At 35.8% G+C, this 8,027-nt stretch overlaps 1 pseudogene; it reads left to right on the top strand.

Moving 5' to 3' along the window:
- Positions 1 to 4,898: 4,898 nt before the first annotated feature.
- On the top strand, positions 4,899 to 6,944 carry LOC140627569 (ATP-dependent RNA helicase DDX18 pseudogene; annotated as a pseudogene).
- Positions 6,945 to 8,027: the final 1,083 nt, after the last annotated feature.

Raw genomic sequence — 8,027 nt, 5'->3', positions numbered from 1 at the left:
GTAGAAAGAGAAATTAAGGAATCGATCCCATTTAAAATTGCACCCAAAACAATAATATACCCATGAATAAACCTAAACAAAGGGGTAAAAGATCTGTACTCTGTAAACTATAGAACACTTATGAAAGAAATTGAAGAGGACACAAAGAAATGGAAAAATGCTACATGCTCATGCATTGAAAGAACAAACAAACAAAAAAACAAAAACAAAAACAAAAAAAAGAAAAAACAAACATCATGAAAACATCATACTATGCAAAGCAATCTACACATTTAATGAAATCCCTATCAAAATATCCCCAGTATTTTTCACAGAGCTAGAAAACACAATCCTAAAATTTGTATGGAACCACCAAAGACCCCAAATAGCCAAAGCAATCCTGAAAAAGAAAACGAAAGCTGAAGGCATCATATTCTGGACTTCAAGCTATATTACAATGCTGTAGTGATCAAGACAATATGATATTGGCACAAAAACAGACATATAGATCAATGGAACAGAATAGAAAACAAGAAGTGGCCTCACAACTATATGATCAACTCATCTTCGACAAAGTAGGAAAGAATATCCAACAGAAAAAGTCTATTCAACAATGGTGTAAGGAAAACTGGAGAGCAACATGTGGAAGAAAGAAAGTGGACCGCTTTCTTACATCATACAAAAAATAAATTCCAAGTGGATGAAAAAACTAAATCTGAGACAAGAAACCATCAAAATCCTAGAGAAGAACACAGGCAGTAACCTTGATATCAGCCTTAGCAACTACTTATCACAGTTCCTTGCAGCTTGGACAAAGATGTTTTGCAATGACCACAACATTCCAACCACCAGGCCAGAAAAGCCCAGCTATGAACTGAATAACATAGAAGACCACATCCAACACATCCCCTCGTCTACCCATGACCGCATGCTGTCTGCCTGCTCTCTTGCAAGTACCCTCCTGAACCTCTCTCTCTAAAACTCTAGGTATACTAACTCTGGGAAATGAACAAGTGGTAGTGGAAGGGGAGGTGGGCGGGGGGTTGGGGAGACTGGGTGATGGGCTCCAAGAGGGGCACTTGGCAGGATGAGCACTGGGTGTTATGCTATATGTTGGCAAATTGAACTCTGATACAATTAAAATTAAAATAATAAAATAAAATAAATAAATAAATAAAATAAAATAAAATAAAATAAAATAAAATAATAAAATAAAATAAAATAAATAAAATAAAATAAAATAATAAAATAAAATAAAATAAAATAAAATAAAATAATAAAATAAAACTCTAGGTATCCTGCCAGCAGAAGTTAGTTGTTAAGGTTTGAACCCATCACCTCCCCCAGTTTCTGGCACCTAAAATAAGTTTCTCCCTGTCTTTTCCCAAACCCTTATCTTTTGAGTTATTGACTTTTCTTGAGATGAGTTTATCTGAGTTTATTTGGCAACAGTGTTGGCAAACTCAGCCAGGAGGCATGCTTTTGATTTGTTCAGCCCCCTTGGGAATTTGGTCTGAAACAGTTGGCCACAACAGTCCACCAGGGCTTACCTATTCATTTGCTGAGTTAGCAGCTGTGATTGGTGGTAACAATAACACTTGGAATTTATTGAGAACAAAAAGCATAGTCTACAAAATGTGAAAAATTCCAATGTAATGAACTTAATTTTTAAATATGATGATCACTTTCATATACAGTGAAAGGGATCTTTTGTTGTCTTGTGTCTTTAGCTGGAGATGGTATTTAAAGTGTTGGTTTCAGCCATTTTGAGGAGTTACTAAGTTTTCTTGGGTATTTCCCACATATATAGGAGATATACATTTTATTAAACTTTATCTTTTCATTACAAGAGTGTCTCAGTAAAGAGGCCTGTTCCTCCTTCACAAAAATAAATCTTTGTTCTTTTGTAGCATTTGGGAGAAAGACCCATCTGAATCACTGAAATTATGAATTATGAGATATTAAAAGAGGAATAGTTTTCAAACTTTCAAGGTTATAAGACTTTCCTATATGCTATTAGTAGGCAAATATGAAAAATGCTTTCACATAATGTTATTATTTAATTGTTCTTTCTCTACTATAAATTAGGTAATATAATATGCATCTCTGTTTTGTTTTGTTTTTACTATAAATTCTTAAAGTCTCAGGGAGGCTAATAATTTCTTAGAGATCTCAAACCCAAATCATGGAAGAACTGATTCTGGAGTCATTTGTTTCACACCAAATTCCTTGTAAAAGCTGTTTCTGAGAATAATATGCTAGCTGTTGTTTAACAGTAGAGCATTTGGAGTCAGTTAATTTGCTTGTTTGTTTGCTGTAATGAGCATGAATAAACTACATACTGCTTTGCTGATTGTGCATGGCACAACTACTACTCATATACACTATGATGTAAATAGTGTCTTTCCTGTCCACAGTTGTACAGCAAAGGCACAAATCAATCAGCATTCTTATAATCAATAGTTCACATATTCAAGGCAACTAAAATCATACCAGAGCTAAAAGTTAATTTAGAGACTATCTTGTCCAATGACTTCACTTTACATATGAAGAAACCAGACCACAAATTTTAGTTCATATTTATGAGATAAGAAACGAAACTTTCTGACTCCCAATGCATTACTCTTTACACAATACTCAAATTTTAGGCACAATTTTTGATGATAGAGAAAACTAATGTACCAAGAAATTAAATATTTAACCTAGTGACCTATTTATTAGTCAAATGGTTAATATAGTATGGTAATATAGTATAGTAATATAATAATATTGATGTTATTACTGTTATTTAGATTAATAGTTCTGAGACTGGCATATGTCAGAATCACCTTGAGGACTTCTTTAAAAACAAGTGGCTGGATTTTACTCCTAGTGTTCCTGACTTAGCAGATCTGGAGTAGGACCTGAATATTTTTACCAACAGCAAATGATGCTGGATCAGGAACTATGCTTTGAAAACTATTGGTTTAAATAAAAGGTTTTCAAGCCAACTTTTCTGCTTAAAACAATGTGACCTATGATACATTAATCTTTGAGCCTTGATTTTGAGCTGTAAATTAATATGTACCTTATGTACATTTAGTACAATATGAAGCAATATATGTAAATGACTATATACCTAGTGTCTAAGGCACTAGATACATGGCTGCCATCATTGTTTTTTAATCATCACATTGATTTTCTAAGCATTCAGATTCACCAGGCACAGATAACTAACAATCAACGATAGCCTACTACAGCACCTTTGGGACCCTAATAACAGGAAAGAATGATTTTTTTTTTTGCACTCAAATACTTGTAATTTTGTGCCACTGAAAAGACTTAAATAGTTTCCTAGATAAAAGAAAAACTTTGGCCACCTCTTTTGTCCCCATTGAGCGTAATCAACTATAAATTTGTTTGGTAGAACTCCTCTTTATCTTCAGAAGGTATCTTGTTTGAACTGTCATCAATTTGAGTTATGGGGTCTGCATTAATGAGATGTAACTGTGTGTAATATTTTTAAGTGTGGGTGTCTTTGTTTAGGAAATAGAGTTTTTTATGGAGATCAAAAACCCTTATTGATTATTTGACAAAAATTTCTTCAAATGCAAATGCTTCCTGTCTGGAGGTAAATAATCTCCAAGACATTTGAGCAACACATAAAAAGAAAGCCAATTCGTTTAAACTCTAAATGTCAGTTGGATGGTAAAAAGAATTCTGTTGAATGTATTCAAAGAGAGAATTTTTTTTCCTGGGCTCTCCTTGCTACAGTGCCACTCAATATTCTGGGGCTTGCCTCTTGGCAGATTGTTTCATTATCCGGCAGTATCATTAATCTTTTTTATTAGCACCTTAAAAATAAACAAACAATGATTTTGTTATGTTTGACGCAAGTAGTGCATTTTAATTTTGTAGGCTTGTATTATTGACTTGAAAAAAACCTACAACAATTCAGATTGAAATACCACACTCAATTCTTAACAGTATGAAAACACTATTTGATGTGTAGAAATATAATGGCATATGTTATGCATATTAAATGAAGGAAGCTATTTTTGTATCATCCACATGAAGCCTTGGATTAACTAGGAAAGTTAGTATTAATTACCACAGAAAACTTAAAACTTGTCAATCAATTTTGTACTCTCCATGTAATTGAGTCAACACCTCATGAAATATACCAAAATCACCTGAAGACCACAAAAATAATGCATATGAATCAGGTAAATGACAAGCAAATTTCCAAATCAGTAAATAAAAATAAAAATTATTTGCTTCCATCACATGTTTTCTTCCAGCTTCTTTAAAGCCTATGTACATCAGGCATAAAGTTAATTAATTACAACAAAAATTAATTACAAAAAAGATAACTAAATATCAAAAAGGATAATAAAATAGCAAAAACTAACATTAGTTAGACAGTAGTATTTGCTTTTATTTAAGATATTCATATCTTTCATTCTATAGATTTATCTGTTAGATTTGTTTACTGTGATGCAAGTTTTCCTAAATCTGTGCACATATGAGAATCTTCTCAGTGACTTTTTTTAAATGAGTGATTTCTGAGGTTATATCCTAAGTCTATTAAATCTCAGTCTTGAAGGCTGAGTCCCAAGAACCCATATATTTTTTCTTTCTCCACAAGTGGTTCTATTGCAATTAACAGCTCACCAAGCATTTGAAAAACATTGTTATAATGTACATTTCATGAGTATTGCCAAATGGCAAAACGGAAACAATTTAGTAGTATGTTTGATATCCTCTGTTCAAGGGAAGACAATCCATGGATTGGGGGAGTATAGTGCCTCACAAGCAGTGGAGCAGTCTTCCAAAGTATTTTGGGCCAGAACAAGTTTTATAGAATGTTGGAAGTGGCAATGCAAAAATAGGACCTGAGCCAAGTTGTGGTGCCACAGTAAAGGCGCCTTACCGGCAACATGTCCCATCTACCCATGAAACTCCTGCACAAGAAGATAGAGAAACAGAATATCAAGTTGCACCAGCAAAACTTAAAGCTCCAGAGGGCCTCAGATGAGAGCTTATCAGAAACACAAAATGGAGATGTGTCTGAAGAAACAGTGGGAGGTGGGAAGGCTAAAAAATCTCTAAAATAGTCTGTGAACATGGGCTCGTCAGAAGCCCAGAATGGAGAAGTAGCTAAAGAAACAGTTAAAACTGTACAAGTTTAAAAAAAAAAGGGAAGAAAGAAAGAAATCTACCGTAATAATCAATGGAGAAGCAGCAACACAGCTTCCCAATTCAGAATCAAAATAAAAAGAAAGAAAGAAAAAAAAATAAATAAAAAGAAAGAAGAAAAAAAAGAGAAAAATGGTGGATGACACTGGGCCTGATACCAAAAAATCGAAAACTGAAGACAAAGGGGACTCTGAAGAAGGGGCCGAGGCTCCTGAAGAGACAGAAAACATTGCAGAGAAGCCAGATGATGAGGAAGAGGACAGTGAACTGCCCAGAGTATCCCTGGGACTGACAGGAGCTTTTGAGGATACTTTATTTGCTTCTCTTTCTAATCTTGTCAATGAGAACACTCTGAAGGCAATGAAAGAAATGGGTTTTACAAACATGATTGAAATTCAGCATAAAAGTATCAGACCACTGCTGGAAGGCAGGGATCTCCTAGCAGCTGCAAAAACAGGCAGTGGCAAAATGCTGGCATTTCTCATCCCTGTAGTCCAACTCATTGGCATGTTAAAGTTCATGCCTAGGAATGGAACAGGACTTCTTATTCTCTCATCTACTAGGGAACTGGCCATGCAGACTTTTGGTGTTCTTAAAGAGCTAATGATACACTATGTTCGCACATACAGGTTAATAATGGATGGCAGCAACAGATCTGCTGAAGCACAGAAACTTGGTAATGGGATCAACATCATTGTGGCCACCCCAAGCCATCTCCTGGACCACATGCAGAATACCCCAGGGTTTATGTATAAAAATCTACATTATGTGGTTATCGATGAGGCTGATCATGTCTTGGATGTTGGGTTTGAAGACAAATTAAAATAAATTATTAAACTTCTGCCAGCACACAGGCAAACCATGCTCTTTTCTGCCACACAAACTCAAAAAGTTGAGACTTGTCAAGGATTTCTTTGAAAAAGGAACCATTGTATGTTGGTATTGATGACGATAAAGCTAATGCAACAGCGGATGGTCTTGAACAGGGATGTGTTGTTTGTCCCTCAGAAAAGAGGTTCCTTCTGCTCTTTACATCCTTAAGAAGAACCAGAAGAAGAAACTGATGGTCTTCTTTTCATCCTGTAAGTCCGTGAAATACCACTATGAGTTGCTGAACTACATTGATTTGCCTGTCTTGGCCATTCATGGAAGGCAGAAGCAGAATAAGCATACAACCACATTCTTCCAGTTCTGCAATGCTGATTGGGGGATATTGTTGTGTAAAGACATGGCAGCTAGAGGGCTGGATATTCCTGAAGTCGATTGGATTGTTCAGTATGACTTTCCAAATGATCCCAAGGAATATATTCATCATGTGGGAACAGCCAGAGGCCTAAACAGAAGAGGTCACGCCTTGCTCATCTTACCCTGAAGAGTTGGGTTTCCTTTGTTACTTGAAGCAATCCAAGGTTCCATTAAGTGAATTTGAGTTTTCCTGGTCCAAGATTTCTGACATTCAGTCTCAGCTTGAAAAATTGATTGAAAAGAACTACTTCCTTCATAAGTCAGCCCAGGAGGCATATAAGTCATACATTTGAGCATATGATTCCCATTCTCTGAAACAGATCTTCAATGTTAATAACTTAAATTTGCCTCAAGTTGTTCTGTTGTTTGGTTTCAAAGTGCCTCCTTTTGTTGATCTGAACATAAACAGCAATGACGGCAAGCTTAAAAAGAGAGGAGGTGGTGGTGGTTTTGGATACCGGAAAGCCAAGAAAGTTGAGGAGTCCAAAATCTTCAAACACATTAGCAGGAAGTCCTCTGACACCAGACAGTTCTCCCACTAAAGATACACCCTCCTTGCGTCTTGAATGGTTTTGTCCCGAAATGGATTTTTTTCCCTTTTTCTAACAAAGGGATTGCTGTGGCTTCAGGATTGGGACTGGTGGAACAACAATATTAATTGATGTTGCAAGCACTGGACATGGATATTTCCAGTAAATACCTCTCTTATTTGGGGGTGTAAAACAGAGCTCAGTTTCTCTAGGTAGCTCAAGGGCAAAGCAAGAGGACTTTTGGCTTTTGTTGTAATGAGAGAGTATTTTAAATCTTTTACCTCCAAATTATTGGTCATGGTTTTTTGGGGTCTTTTTGGGGGGGGGGGTATTTTTTTATTTTTTTAATTTAAATTCAATTAACATAAAGCCTATCATTAGTTTTGGAGGTAGAGTTCAGTGATTCATTAGTCTTGTGTAACATAGTGCTTGTTACATCATGTGCCCTCCTTAATGTCCATCACCCAGTTCAACCTTAGAAGGCAGTGACCTGGTGCACTGAACAGGTGCTGGGGGTGGTGATGCAGAAGATTGTCTCAGGTTTTTTGGTTTTGGTTGATTCGTGGACCTTAACCATAGTTCTTGACCTCCCCTGAAAATGCTACTGTGGCTAGAAAGCACTTTACATTAAAGACGGCACTAGTTTTTACATATGCCAGATTTTAAAGCAATGGACCTTTCCCTTTTTTTAAGAGCAAGAAATGTGGGTTGTCATTGTTATTTGAATAAAAGCATGCTTAGCATTCTAACATTTATTTGGAACAGTGGGAATCAGATTTTTGAGCCTCATTCACACCAATATAGGTTTAATACTCTGCTATTTTCCATTTAATAACTTAGCAAAAACCTTTTTGATACAGAGTGACAACGCAGTTCATTCAACTTTGTTTCAAGTAGTTTGAATTTTGGTGAACCCTTCCAATTCTGCAGAGTACTCAGGAGGCAAAGCATCTTTTTGAGAAAAGTGCCCCTTCTAGGTCCATGAAACAAAAATAGGTTTATGATGAAAATTGGAAAGGAACAGAGTTCAGAAAGAGCAGGAAAGATGGAGGTTTCATCACCTCCAGTTTTTCTTGTAGGAACTCTTGATTTCCA

This window comes from Canis lupus, chromosome X (genome assembly GCF_048164855.1).
Source record: "Canis lupus baileyi chromosome X, mCanLup2.hap1, whole genome shotgun sequence".
Lineage (NCBI taxonomy): Eukaryota > Metazoa > Chordata > Mammalia > Carnivora > Canidae > Canis > Canis lupus.
This window is presented reverse-complemented; position numbering and strand designations above follow the sequence as displayed.